This window comes from Sus scrofa, chromosome 5 (assembly GCF_054392235.1).
Source record: "Sus scrofa isolate SSC_HxYL_T2T_F1_AM1 chromosome 5, Sscrofa_HxYL_maternal_Yorkshire_Landrace_v2.0, whole genome shotgun sequence".
NCBI classification, from domain to species: Eukaryota; Metazoa; Chordata; class Mammalia; order Artiodactyla; family Suidae; genus Sus; species Sus scrofa.
Genome location: NC_139387.1, coordinates 66,675,963 through 66,691,273, shown reverse-complemented (window position 1 = coordinate 66,691,273; position 15,311 = coordinate 66,675,963). Strand labels below are relative to the sequence as shown.

General features: G+C 41.9%; 1 protein-coding gene across 12 annotated transcripts in view; it reads right to left on the bottom strand.

Moving 5' to 3' along the window:
- The window catches only part of DUSP16 (dual specificity phosphatase 16), a 209,326-nt gene that overhangs the window by 81,236 nt on the left and 112,779 nt on the right, over positions 1-15,311 (bottom strand). For 4 of the 12 annotated variants that reach the window (XM_084956724.1, XM_084956730.1, XM_021092340.2 and 1 more), the window contains exons 1-2: positions 10,215-10,383; positions 3,461-3,591 (exon numbers count right to left, since the gene is read on the bottom strand). The exons of 1 other annotated variant lie outside the window; for it this stretch is intronic. The gene's annotated coding sequence lies outside the window, so the exon portion shown is untranslated. Of the gene's footprint in view, positions 1-3,460; positions 3,592-6,021; positions 6,135-10,214; positions 10,384-15,311 lie in introns of those variants that run through there. 7 more of the 12 variants (XM_084956726.1, XM_084956722.1, XM_084956729.1 and 4 more) reach the window with 3 other exon arrangements.

Sequence of the window (15,311 nt, the reverse complement as noted above, 5' to 3'; positions counted from 1 at the left end):
CACAAATGATACAAGTGAGCCCAGCAGCTTTTTAGCTTAAAAAAAAAAAAAAAAACACATGCTCGTTTTTTGTTAAGCTGCAAAGCACTTCTACAGACTCCTCCCTTCTGTCTACCTGTACACAGCATCTCTGAGGTTAAGGGACCTTCCACCATTACCGTCTCCGGGTCACACGGCTCATCTCATACACTAGGATATTTCCTTCTACCTGACGAATCAATGAGCTAAGATGGAAACATTACTTTATTGATATAGATGTCTATGGGAGCCTGCTCTAAAAATATGTTAGGACACAGCACCAACTTAGATCAGCATTTTCCCTTTTTTTTTTTTTTTTTAAGGGCTGCAGGTGTGGCACATGGCAGTTCCTGGACTAGAGGTCAAATCACAGCTGCAGCTGCCAGCTTATGCCACAGCCACACCAGATTGGAGTAGCATCTGTAACCTACACTGCAGCTTAAGGCAACGCCAGATCCTTAATCCACTGAGTGGGTACAGGGATTGAACCCGCATCCTCATGGATACTAGTTGGGTTCGTTTCCGTTAAGCCACAACAGGAACTCTTATATCAGCATTTTCAAAGTGTAATCCAGAGACCCCTGGGGGGAATCTGAGAGCTTTTCAGGGAATCTACAATGTCAAAACAATTTTTAGTAATACAAAGATGTTATCTGCCTTCTTCACAATGGTGAATCCACGCTATGTGACGATAATGTATCATTCTGACAGCTAATGAAACACATGCTTGTACAGTCTTGTATTTAAAATGTTCTAGGAAAGCAAGTTTAAGGTATAAATGTGCATGTTTTCAGAAATTAACTCCGTGTGTTTTCAGCACCCGTACGTACGTTCCTAGCAGTAGTAATCTTTGGTTGTATCTGCTATAATTTCCACCTTGTTATCATCCAATGAATTCATTGTAGATTTAAAGAAAAAGAAATCGAATGTTTTAAACACTGACATGATGAACTCTTTAGAAAGCCAAAGACTGTCTCCAAATTAGAAATGAAAAAGCCACAGAAGCATCATGCCACGTAAATTATCAGAAGGCATCAGTTGGAGCAGCGTACAAGATAGCTGAGCAACTAATAAACCTTTGCGTGGCTGGCACTGCTGAATATCTGCTGAATGAAAAGTCAGTAAGAGAAATTAGCAATGCCACTTGCCAATGATGCAGTAGCTCATTACATCAAATGGTAATATCTACAAGTTATTACCTCACCTAAAGGACTGTAGTTTTGCTTTATAAGCAGACAAATCTGCAGACATGTGTGGACTTACTGTTTTGTTTTTATTAATGCAGTATCCACACCAACTTATCAGCGAAGGTCTTCTTTTATGTGAGTGCTTGACAACAAATACAAAAGCTGCTGAATTACTCAAAGTATTACATAACTTTTGGGAGTTCCCTTCGTGACTCAGTGGTTAATGAACCCAAGTAGGATCCATGAGGATGCAGGTTCGATCCCTGGCCTCGCTCAGTGGGTTAAGGATCTGGCATTGCCATGAACCGTGGTGTAGGTTGAAGATGAGGCTCAAATCCTGCAATGATGAACTTTTGAAACTCATGATTTATTCTGAAACAACCATGTTGAGATCTGCTCTATTGGTACAAAAGCAATGGAGGGCAAAACTGCTAACACTTTAGCATGAGTCAAGGTTGGGGTACAAAACTGTACTAGCAAAAACTGTATCCTTCACTGGCTTTCAATCGTTTCTAAAAAGCCAGCTTTGAATTACAATGACCTTGATAAAACAATAAAAGTTATTAACTTTATTAAATTTTATTCTTGAGAACTTGGTATTTTTAATAATCTGTGTGATGAAATGGGAGACACACAAAAAGCATTTCTGCGTATCTAATACGACAGGTGTCTTGAGAAAAAGCATTTATGCAATAGAGTTGTGAGCTCAACTATATACTTTTTCAAGAATACCATTTTTGCTAAAAGAATGACTGGGAGATAATTTATAGTTATTCAGACTTAGGTACCTGGCAGACACTTTCTCTAAAATAAAGTGTGAGCCTGACACTTCAAGGAAAAAACTGACAATATCTGCTGATGATAAAATGAGAGCTTTCAAGAAAAAAAAAAATCAGAATTTTGGAAAACCTGAACTGGATGCCAAAATCTTGATTGCTTCCCACTTCTTAGAGACTTTCTGGATAAGGTTAATGGTCATATTAATGAATGTGGTTTGTCAAATACTGTGTAATCAAATGAGTCAAATATTTGAAAGATCTACAGAACTCAGTAAATCATTATTTTTCAAATGACCAATGTACGATGTTATAAAATCACACACAGATGAAAGATCCATCCAAAGTGCAAGATGGACCAATAGACGTTTACGTTAGAGTACAAGGAATTCATTAATAAGGTTTCAGATTCAACATTGCGACTAACCCCTAAGAATCCACTGCTTGCTGGGTTTTGAAACATCAAAGAATATTCACAACTACATGAAGAAGACACTGAAATACTATGTATAGCCGGATTTTCTTCCTATACTTCAAACAAAACATATCACAACAGACTGACTATAAAAAGCAGTTATGAAAATCCAGCTGTTTTCTACTAAGCAATCCATTAGGGAGAGTGGCAAAATGTAAAATCATCTCATGCCTCTCACTGCATTTTTTGTTTTGGAATACCTTTTTCCTAAAACTATGCTATTTATGTTAACTCTTAACAAGTTTGTTATTTTTAAATAAGTACTGTAAACATTTCCCAGTTTTAATTTCTAATAGGTCAAATAGTGTTTAGATATAGTCAACATAAACAAAAGATCTTTGAGGCCTTGATAAATTTTTTTTTAAGGGCTGCACCTGTGACATGTGGAAGTTCCTAGGCTAGGGGTCAAATTGGAGCTGCAGCTGCAGCCTACACTACAGCCATACCAGATCCAAGCCAAGTCTGCCACCTACAACACAGCTCATGTCAACGTGGATCCTTAACCCACTGAGAGAGGCCAGGGATTAAACCCGAATCCTCATGGACACTAGTCGGGTTCTTAACCTGCTGAGCCAAAACAGGAACTCTTTTGGGGCCTTGATCATTTTTAAGAAGGCAAAAGTGTCCTGACACCAAAATGCTCAAAAACCTCTGGCTTTTAACACCACAGAAAAGAGCACTTAGAAGTATGTGTAGGAATTCCCTTTGTGGCGCAGTGGTTAACGAATCTGACTAGGAACCATGAGGTTGCAGGTTCAATCCCTGCCCTTGCTCACTGGGTTAATGATCCGGCGTTGCCGTGAGCTGTGGTGTAGGTCGCAGACTCGGCTCGGATCCTGTGTTGCTGTGGCTTTGGCGTAGGCTGGCAGCTACAGCTCCAATTCGACCCCTAGCCTGGGAACCTCCATATGCCACGGGAGCGGCCCAAGAAATGGCAAAAAGACAAAAAAAAAAAAAAAAAAACAAAAACAAAAAGAAGTATGTGTAGAAAAGAGAATGGGCACCTGAGAATGAGTCAAGGTCTCGGCTCCAGTCCCACTGCCACTTCTTACTTGCTGAGGGATTGGCATAAACTAGTTAGTCTCTCTAAGATCTTAGTTTCCTCATCTGTGAAATGGGCAACTCTTATCTTGCCCTGAAGATAAAAGACAAAAGAGGAAATTAACATTACCACATCTCAAAGAGAATTTTAATCTTGTGACCACATTTCCACAAAATCCTTATTCTTAAAATCTGTTCACTAAAAGCAGAACTTATAGAAAAGTGGAGAATTTTTGATTAGTCAATTTGCTCAAATGTCCACCACATAATTTTACTACATTAAATTTCATCCTCTACAGCTATAATTGGTAATGCATTTTAACTAATTATTATGGATATTTCCAAATACACACAAACGTACAGAAAATAGTAACAAACCCCAATGTACCTTCAACAAGTATAAAAAATCTGCCAATATTTTTAAATTTCCCATTAGTGCCTGTGCCTATCCTAAATTTTTTATTTTTATAATTTTCACTTATTTATTATTTTGTCCATGCCTATGGCATACAGAGGTTCCCAGGTCAGGGATCAAACTTGAGCCACAGCAATGACAACACCAAATCCTTAACCCACTAGGCCAGCAGGGAACTCCCTATCCTGAATTCTTTAAAAACAACGACGAGGCATCATTTCCTATAAATATTTCCACATGTAACTTTAACAGCTGAGAATTTTTTAACATAACCACAATACCATTAATATAGATTAAAAACTCTACAGTTATAATTCTTACATATCATCTAATACACATTCCATGTTTCGATTTCCTAATTGTCTCCAAAAAAGTTTTGTTTTCAGCCTTTTGTATCATCAAAATATCATTCTTACCAGTTCATTTACAAGTGAATACAAGATTTTTAGCTAAAGCTAGGAAGGAAGAGGAAATAATAGCATGCTTTATATACCATGCACAGTTTACAAAACAAAGTCAAGAACTATTTTCCTGAGAAATGTGCTTCTCCCTCAACAAAAGAACAAACAAAAATAAACAAGAGGAACCCACTACAAAAGAAGCCAGACTGGGGACACTTCAGTATTTCTGAGCAGTGTCCAGAAGAGGCCACAGCTTAGCTGCTCGGGAAGGGAAGGAACTGTAGGAAACCACCACCTGCCATTTCGGAAATGATGAGGTCAGGTCAGCCACAGGGTCGGGCAGGCTGGAGGTGAGGTCAGGGTCCAGGTTCTAAAGGCTCAAACAAGCCCTGTGCCCAAGGCTGGAAGGCAACCCTCTGCAGGTTTCAGCTCCAAGCTCAAAAAACAGTGCTCTAAGCTTGAGACAGAATGGAGCCATCATCAAAAGCAACAGTTTGTGAGAATTCAATTTGTTCCGCAAACTTACCAAAAGCCACCTCTACCAGGCACTATCCTAGGACATGAGCATAGGTTGTTGTGTTTTTGTAATTCATACAATGAAACAATAAGCAGCATGTACTTCTCCACACAGGACTTTCCCCACTAATTTTAAGGGGAAGAAAGGAGCTGTTTAATAGTAATTACCTTGCCCTATACCATTATAATTTACAGCACATCTTTTTCCTATCAACTGCAGTTCGGCCTGTCCTTCGCCCAGACATTAAAACAAACCTGAGTTCTGCTGTCTTTCCCAAGTATTTTTGAAGAGTACACATCACAGTAGATTTTATCACGCACATCACGGACCCAAGCATTTGTAACTACAATTCATTCTTTATTAAACAGAGTATTTAATTTAGAAGGAAAACCAAGAGAATGCTAAAGAACATTGTTTTCTTTGCCATAGGGTTATCCCAAGCGTGTCAGAATGTACTGTAGATGAAAACTGGTTAGGTGCATGCAGAGAAATTTGCAAGAGATGAGGTTCCATAGGCGCACACACCCAATACAAATCCTTCTTGGAATCCTTTATCTTAATTTCACCTACACACTTTTTTTTAAGTTAAAAAATACAGAAAAAGCAGAGGAGAAAACACAGAGCGCTTGAGAAGTATTTCATAAATATGTTCAAAAACGTGTAAGAGTCAGCAAGAAACTTTCAGCTGACACTTTGTAAGACATCTTCTCAACAACAACAAAACCTGGCAGTCAGATAACCACAGTAAGAAGCCAGACTTCCCCATTTCAGAACTGACATGTCTGCCTCAGGTTTTCTACTCTCTGCAGAAAAACAGTAACAATTCTAAGATAATATTTCCAGTGAGGCTACTGACTGCCCTACCAATCTGTAAGGAAAAAAATCATTATGCACACAGAGCACAATGCTGCCCAAATTTACCATATGATTCCTGCAACATGTGGACGAGACTAGGAGGGGTGTCATCCTTTACCTGCCTTTCTGGTAACTAAGCTAAAGAGCTTACCTATACTTTCTGTACATCTTTTGTCTTCTGTGCCCTCATACAAGGTCCCATCCAAACAAACTGCCCTTGGAGTTTAGCTCCACTTTATAGCACTGCTGTGACTATCATTTCTAATGGGGAATCTAATCTAAGAACACAGCCCAATACCTCACAACTCTAAGTACCCTGTAAACAAAGACACTAACCTCACTGCAAAAACACGAGGTTCTTAGCAAACAGCAGCAGCAGAACTGAAGATAACAAGAAGTTAAAAACTCCAAGCCTGAAGGCTTCAGTCTACAAAGTATTACGTAAGTTTCTTTAAAAAAAAAAAAAAAAAAAACAGGTTAAAGATGAAGTCAATTAAAGGGTAGACTTCTTTCCAAATTGGTTTGGATGGCAAATAAAAATTAAAAAGTTAAATCATTAACACTATTCGCCAGGATATCATAGGCAAAACAGGTCATTCACAGAATAAGTGGGACTATAACTAGCACGCTGTAATTTCCTTGACCCTGATCATGACTTATCTCCACATCACTCTGACATCAGATTTTCCATGGAGTATTTACTTGTTTAATGTTCTTCTGTCTTCTCCCACCAGAACGTACATTCCATAAGGCCAAAAACTCTTCTTTCCACTCTATCCCCACTAAGAGAACAGTGTCTAATAGCAGAGGTTCCAAATAAATTTGCTGAATGAAGAAATGGATGAATGCCCCCCCCCCACCTTGGACCTTCCCCACTTCCTTTCCTCCATATCCTTGTTAACCATCCTTTGAAGCCAGGGTCAAATTCTGTTACCTCTAGGAAGATTACCTCGCCCATCCCCCAATCTCTTTCTCCTTCACACCAAGAATTTGGCCCTTCCCCGCTGTCTGATAATTGCTTATATTTACATATGTATGTAGCACCCTTAAAATTCTTATCATCCTCATTAAAGGCATGGACCTGTGTCCCTAACTTTTGGTATCCACCAAAAGGCTGTGTAAATAACACACCACTAATAAATGATCTGCTTGATGCATACGTATCTGCAGTTAATCCAGAAATCAATTTAATTAGTAGTGTCAACTTTTTATAACCTATCCCTCCCTTTGCAACTGCAGTGGGTCCCCCTTTTAAAATTCATCTTTGGCAATTTCAAGTTTTACATTCTGATATACATAATTATAACGTCTGCTCATAAATTACTTTATCCATCCCCCTCTGCCAAGATTAATTTTTGCTCAAAAATCTTTCGACTGTGATGATACCTCTCATGAGGTATCTAACTCCAATCAAGAAGGTGAACCTTCATTACTCTTTTCCTGCTGCTGAGGTACCTGTTGGAGGGTATTTTTCCTTTTTATGCCTTTTTTCCCTTTCATGTCAAGATGTATCCCATTTCCTTTTTCACCAATCATGGCTCAGGCAAGCTTTTACTATTTCTCTGTACCTGTTCTTGTTAATCTACTTTAGAGCCTCCTTTCCAAGCCACTCCTATATCCTCCAGTCATTTACTTGATTAAATTTCAAACTCCCTTTCTCCCAGTCTCAGTGTATGAGACTGACTCTCTTCTTAAAGCCTGAGCCTGCTCCTTTAAAGGTGGCCAAACTTTATGAACCTTCCTTCACAAAGCCAACCAACCCTTGGCCATCTGGGCTAAATGAAATGTACAAAAATATCAGATTGTCCACAAGAAAATCAGAAAAACTTTGACATCTGGCTTTGGAATATATCCTATGTGGCTTTGGGCAAGATTTACTTTTATAATTATGTGTTTGCTTGAGCCACCATTAGTAACATTTTCTTTTACTATGGTGGATATATGCCTTGGTTTTAAATTTTTGATGCAGTTAATTTAAAAAAAAAAAAGCCAATCAAGCATCAACTGTGGTTTTTCCTATGAAGCCTTTTTAACTAGTTTTTCAATCTGTTGAAAAACTGTCATAAAATCTGGTTTCTGTTTCCCCTGATTGATTTCCTCCCTGTTCTTGGGCTTCTGATCCAAATTAGCTTACCCTATATTAATTTACTTCTTGAATTTAAAGTACCATTGGCTTGAGAGAGCAAAGCATTTCAAAAACATTAAACGTCCAGTGAATTTTTAGTCCAAATAACACAGGATAGAAAACGCTGCCTTTTTTTTTTTTTTTTTTTTTTTTTTTTAATTCTCCAGGAAAAGTTGGGTTTCAAGGATAAATTACACCGGTAATTCTAGCAAATTATATTTAGTGGGCTATTATGATTGGCTGAAAAGTAGAAAAACATTAATTTTGAACAGCTATGTAAGTGAGCTTCCTCAACATGTAATCCCATAGGCCAGAAAATCTATGGAATTTAAATTCCCAATACAGGCATTTATAGAAAAGAACATCAAAACACCAACCCTGGCCCTTCCAATGACCCCAGCCTAAACTCTGCACTCATCTCAGACTTGATCTCAGCCTCACTTCCACAAAAGAGTTTCTAATGTTTAAGAAAAAGGAAAAGAACTGGGTTAACAGGATCTTCTCTTTTGCCCCCTTTTCAGTTACTCCCATTAAGCTTTTGGCCAAAGAGATCCCAAATCCTCAATTTTACATGACTAGTTTACAGGTATTCAATTATTTTTACATCTGAATGCAGGTTTACAGTGCTTCAATCTACTTTTTTTTTTTTTCATGTTATTCACCATACCAGCAGAATTCAGAATAAACTCATTTTTACCTTTTTCCCCCATATAGAACTTTGATAAGTACATTTTACCTAAAACCAACTTTGGGGCTGATTTTTTTACATGAACATGTTAACTGCCCCCAATGTTTTTTTAACAACAAGATTTCACACAGTTATCAAACTCACTTAAATTCCAGAACTTTACTTATACAAAAAAAACAAAAACAAAAACAAAAAAAACTTTCACAGTGCCTAGTCACGTTTTGACTAAAATACCTAACTCCCAAGCTCTTAGTTTTTCAATTTACCTTTTCCAGGTTGCTACCTTCACCAAAACCAGAATTCCACAAGTCTCAATTAACTACAGCCTCCCAAGCTGTCTGTCCACCAAAATACAGGATTCTCAAGGAAAAGTAAATAATTCACAAGTGACTGATTCCATTGGTAAGAATTCGCTCCTTTTAAAAATTTACCTTAACTTCAAAAATCTTTGCTCTTGATGTGGTTCGGAATAGCATAAATCCTCTGAGGAAGCAGTTGTCACTTAACGTGCACTTAAAGATGAGTGGCTTAAAGATCTGACAGTCTAAGTTCCCCAAATACTAGTCATAAGGTCTCTCATGGATGGTAAATTTCACACACACAAACAGCCCGGAAAGAAAGCAAAGAAACATACCTGGTCATTTTCTAAACAGGTTTGATAGGTTTGGTTCCCTTGTAAGAGCAGAGTATTTACTTATAATCTTTTAAAGCAGAAGTGGCAGCCAGAACACTGGGTAAATAAAAACTTCAGAGAGTTTAAAACACCCTGCATCTTAACTCACTTCCCCTTGATGCAAGGGGACGGCACTGCAAACCCCCGGGCAAATGAGATTATGTAACAGGTTTTTCCTCTCCACTTTATTCATCACAGGCTGGATGGAGGTGTGCTTTCTCCAAACGATTCGAGGCACTGGGGATTTTATTTAGGATCTTTGCAGCGGACGGTTGAGAAACTTCTTCAGGATTTTGCCATATCCATTCATTTTAAGATCTCCTTATATTTTCTCAAGTTAATTCCCAGGTTGTTATTGTTGAAGTTTTAAAGGAAATAAGCCCGGCAGCACCTGAAATCTTCAGTCTTGCACAAATATTTTCCTCCCCGGTGTTTCATTACATGAAAAGTACACTCGATACACAGACCCTCGGTTGTCTCCCCGGGCTTTTTCCTTTCTCACGTTTTAGGGTTAGTGTAAATAAAGAAGTCACTGGCACACCGAGCCCCCAACACCCTGCCTGTGTAGGAGGGCGGGGGCAGCGCATGAAAAGCGAGTTGGTGGAAGAAAGCGGCCCCGTCACCACCCAGGTGGCCCCGCTGCTTACACCCAGGGCGAGTTGGGGATAATGGGAACCGTCAGGCCGGGGCCCCACTTGGCAGGCGTGTTGTGTAACAGTCGCGCCTGGAAGCGAGCGGCTTCGCCCGCGAAGGGACCGCGACCGCCGGCGGCTCCTGGCGGCGGGACCCGGCCGCTCGGCCCCAGTCCCCGCGCCGTCCCCCGCCCCCTCCCCGCGCGGCCCCCCTCGTCCCCCCCCCCCAGCTTCCCACGCGCGCGCCGCTCCGGGCCGCGGTCGCCCCCACCCCGCCCGCCCGCCCGCCGACCCGGGCCCGGCCGCCGGGAGGGCAGAGCAGCCGGGGCGCGCGAAGGAGCGTCCATGCTGCCGGCGCGGCGGGCGCCCGGCCCCGCGCCCTCCCACCCCGCCGTCCGCGCGGCCACTTACTTGGGGAGCTACCGACCTCCCGGCTCTCTCGGGGGGGAAATGAAAGTTGTCACGGCGTCTCCCCGCGGGGCCCCCTCGCCTCCCGGACCTGCGAGGCGCCGCGGCGGAGCCGGGAGGGCGGCTGCGCTCCTGCTCGCGTCCGTCCCGTCGCGCTCTCCTCCTCCTCTTCTTTTCACTATATTATCTTCTCCTGCTCGGAGGGGCGGGTGGGGGCGGGAGGCTTAGGAAGCGAGGAGAAGTTTGCAACTTTTCTTCACTCTTTCTCTCCCCCCCACCCCCGATCAGCCTTGAAAAAACACTGCTGAAAGGGGTGAGGAACCTGGGGAGGTGGGGGGGGCGGCGGGGGCAGGGAGAGGTGATGATAGTCGTTTGAAAACTGATCAGAGCCCCCCAAACAGGGACACCCAGAAAGAGGGGGAAAGGCGGGGGGGGTGGGGTGGGGGTGGGGGAAAAGAGAAAGAGTCGCTGGTCAGGAAACTTCAAGCGCGGATGAGGTCATTGGTTTAAAAATAAAGAGATGGCGTCACTTGAAACCAATCCCAGTGAATGAACTCAGCGGAGCCCCGGGGAAAGGAGGAGACAGGCGAGGGCAGGGCGGTGGGCGCCGGGCGGGGCCGCGCGCCCGCCCGCCCAAGTCCGGAGCGGGGCTCGGCGCCTGGTCGCGGCCGCTCGGGGAGGGGACGGGTCACGTTCCGTTCCGGGGCCCGGCGGCTCCGGGGCAGGTTCCGCGGGCGCCGCTGGGAGGAGCCGGGCGGCTGGGGGAGGCGGACCCGCGGCCTCCTCCTTCCGCGCCCGCGTGCCCGCCGCCCCCGGGGGCCCCGAACCCCGACCTCCCTGCCTGGTCTCGGCCGCGCGCCTTAGCGCCGCGCCCCAACAGGTATTTCAGGGTCGCATCCCCCACCCCCCACGCCAGCGAGGAGCAGAACCTTTTCCTCCTGGTTGGGCTGTTTCCAGCTGCCTCCCCAGCGTGAAGAAACGCAAACAATGATTTGAGAGAATTACAATCGCTCTTTAAAAACCCAAAATGCAGGGCACCGCCGTCTCTTAGGAAAGAGAAGTAACAGGTACTTTAAGAAAAATCACATTCAGGTGGTCAGGCACTCAGCTGCCTCTCTGTGTCTGTCATTGAAAGCCCCCACCTGAATGCTCCTAATATTCATTATTTTACTTTGATTAAATTTACTCAACATTTCCTATTTACAAATGTAATGGGAATGAGCAGCCTAAAATGCTCTTTAGAGGTATGTTCTATATCGGGCAGCACAGAATCATCTTGAAATCAAAACAGAGGTTCACTGCCTCTTGAGAGGTGCAAGACCCCATTGATTTAACTTCACACACTTCGTGCATTTTTAAATTTGGACTAATTAAAATAGCTTTGTTTTGAAACTACATTACACACTTGGGGAAACTAGAGACCTGAGGTGGTGACAATCCAGGACTTGGAATCACTGACTAGGACAATCAGATCTTTATTCTAGTGTTCTTTGAGCATTTGAGCATGAAGCTGCTTCAACTGAGAAGTACTCACGTGGATATCACATAACAAAGATGTGATTAATGACGGAAAAGCACACTGCGAGTGAACTGCTCCAGGAGCCAGAATTTGTAGGCAGGAATAGTGTATCTCCTCAAGTGTTCCATTTGCAATGTACTCAATTTGGGACCTTGGTCCCGAAAGTCATCTTTGTTCGGAAATGTCTGTTTGGACACTTCCAGGGGCTTTTTGTTTGCTTGTTTAATTGGCAAAAGAACTGAAAAGCAGGTTTGGAGTGAGAAAGCTGAAACATCTCCATACTCCCTTTCTGCCTTTAAATCGTGCAGCTAAAGTGCATTTGCTATTATAATCATTTCAGGTTAGTATTAGGGTAAGCCTCTAGGAGCTTCCAGCCCATGTTTTAGAGGAGAAAAAGGAGTCCACCTGGAGATGGGAATGCGCTGAGCACATCAGGCAGTCACTGAAGCCTGAAGGCCATAGATTTGACCTCTTTTAAGACTTCTATGGAGGGGAAGCAATCGCTCCCTGCGCCCTGTCCTCTGGTGGCCACGGGCTGTTACTGCTTGTGCTCTTCCAGGAAAGCTCTGATAATCGACTGACCACAGTCCTGCTGTTTAGAACAGATTCTAAAGGGTAGTTGAGGAGGATCTGCATCTCCAATCTGCTCAGCTGGAGGAGTTGGGATTTGGGGGAAGGAAGGAAGAGAAAAAATCCTTGTCCTAGCAGGGATCTTGCCAGCATAAAAGACTCCACAAGAATTCGAGTTCTCTTTACATGCTACAGCTCCAGCCGCCTTACCCTGGCACATCTTGAAGCCTCTCTCTCCTTTCTTCATTTATACAATGAAATTGGAGTGTCTTCCATGTATGTGGTGCTATGATAGCTATTATGGAAGCCTCCCCAGTGTATATCATCTAATTAGGGAAACAAGACATTGATTAAAACTAATTACAAATGAAGTTAATAATTGAGTGGCATGCAATATTGGTTAAGAGTTCTGTGGAGCAAAGGAGCCAGGTAGGCTGGGGTTGTCAAGGAAGGCATCTCCTAAAGGGCTTTGACCTCATCCGTGGAGGATAGTTAAGCTTTAATTTGGGGGAAGAGGGGTCAGTGAAGAGACTCTTCTAGAAGGGAAATGGCAGAAGCAGAGACATCGAGATGGAATGGACAAGGGATGTTCAGATGAGGGACGAGTAGACCCTTCTAATAGTAGTGGAGGTTGGGGTGTCGCAATAAAGAACAAGGCTAAATTTGAGATTTAGAGGCATGTTACAGAAGTACATGGATGTTAGGATAAATAGCTTGTTACTAGTCCAGCAAGTAAGCATTGAACACATTTACTTCACTCAAAAGGAACTTTCTCCGTGTTCTACTGAAAGAGCTTCTACATCTGCCAACAACACACAGGTAGGAACAAAGTTGAAACACTACTGGTACAATTGCTCGAAGAATATGAAATATTTAGGTATATATAAATCTAACAAACTATGTCCAGGATCTGCTTGCTGAAAATTATAAAATGCTGATGAAATAAATAAAACCTAAATAATGGGAGTGATTTTCTATATCCATGGATTGGAAGACCCAATAGAGTAAATAGGTCAGTTTTTCTCAAATGGATTAACAGATTAAGACAATGCCTATCAAAACCACAGCAAGTTTTTTTTGGTAGGCATAGGCATCCTTAACCTAAAACTGCTTCCAGTATGTCTAAAGGATGGAGTAAGTGCTAGATTCCCCAAAGGTGGACAAAGAGCTCACATACTTAGGACACCAGCAAAGCAGGGGCTCTAAGGTCTTACAATCAGATAATCTAAAAAGAAGCTATTTTTGTTTCAGTACCTGTAAGGGTACAGTGTAGTATTGCTTTCAGAGTTAAATGTGAGGGAGGAGCACCAAGTTTTCTAGCTAGAATTAAAGATGAAGGTGGATGGAGCACCATAATCTTAATGCTTAGACCCTCTTCAGGTTTCAATCCATCCCTCGTTCTGGGAATATAGTTATCATGGAACTAATGTTCTAGTGGGGAGAGAAGATTCAAAACAACAGCCAGGGCTGTGACAAGATCAACTCTACAGGAGAAAAAGTGGGTGTTGTGACAGCAAATGAGTGAGGGTAACTGGGGGAGGCATTCATCGGAGGAGGGCGGGGCATTGGAACTGAGACCTGAAGGGTGGCAATCAGGGCCGGGTCTTGGCAGAGGCAGCAGGTCACTCCGAGACTGTTCAACAGAAACAGAGGGACATAATAGAGAGTCCATGTGTTCCCAGAGCAAAAGGGAGGCCCTCGGGGGCTCAAAAGTATAAAACGAGGGTGAGCAGGAGCCAGACCATACAGGACTTTATAATTGCATGGTAAGGAATTTGCATTCTACTCTGAAAGATTTAAGCAGGTTAACACATGACCTGATTTATGAAGAAGATATTTAGAAGTACGCATAATAGTTTAGTTTTGAAGAGAGTCTTAATAATATTTTATAAACACTTATTTAATTTAGCAGCTCCCTTTTCCAATAGGAAGGAAACACTTTTTTCCCCATTTTTAAAACTTTTATTGTAGTTGATTTACAATGTTGTGATAATTTCTGCTCCATAACAAAGTCATTCAATTATACAGGTATACACCTCCATTCTTTTTCAGATTTTTTCCCATATAGATTATCACAGAATACTGGGTGGATTTCCCTGTGCTATGCAGCAGGTCCCTGTTGGCCAGTCATTCCATGTACCTCAGTGTGCATATGCCCATCCCAAACCCCCAGGCCATCCCTCTCCTGTCACCTTTGGTAACTACAAATTTGTTTTCAAAGTCTGTGAGTTTGTTTCTGTTCTGCAAATAAGTTCACGTATATCCTTTTTTAAGATTTCACATATAAATGATATCATATGAAGTTTGTCTTTCACTGTCTAACTTAGCAGGATAATCTCTAGGTCCACTCATGTTGCTGCAAATGGCAGTGTTTCATTTTTTATGGCTGAGTAATATTCCATTGTATGTATGTACCACATCTTCTTTATCCATTCCTCTGCTGATGGACATTTAGGTTGTTGAGAAGGAAGCACTTTTAATAATTTGGTTAATCTTTAGGGACCTTTTTAATGTCTCCAAATCAATTGTTCTTAGCCTAGGATTCATGGATTCCTAGGGAGTACATGGATGGGCTTCAGATAGTCTAGGAGGCCCCTAAAATTTTGTGCGTATATGCTTACATATACTATTACTATTATATATATTATTTTTTCCGTGAGTGTATCCCTAGCTTTCGATGGATTCTCAAGGCATTTTACCAATACGCACACAAAAAACAAACAGGACCTACTTTACCTTTAGGTCTTGGCTATGTGATTTCAAGATCAAATATATGGTTACTAAACATATACACACTACTATATATAAAATAGATAACTATTTTATCTATAAAATATAAAATATGGGTCCTTGTCCTATAGTTAACAAGGACCTGCTGTATAGCACAGGGAAATATATATATAGACTCACTTTGCTGTATACTTGAAACTAATACAACATTGTAAGTCAACTATACTCCAATAAAACAATTTTTTAAAAGTCTTGGCTCTGTTTTTTGGATGATAGTTGCT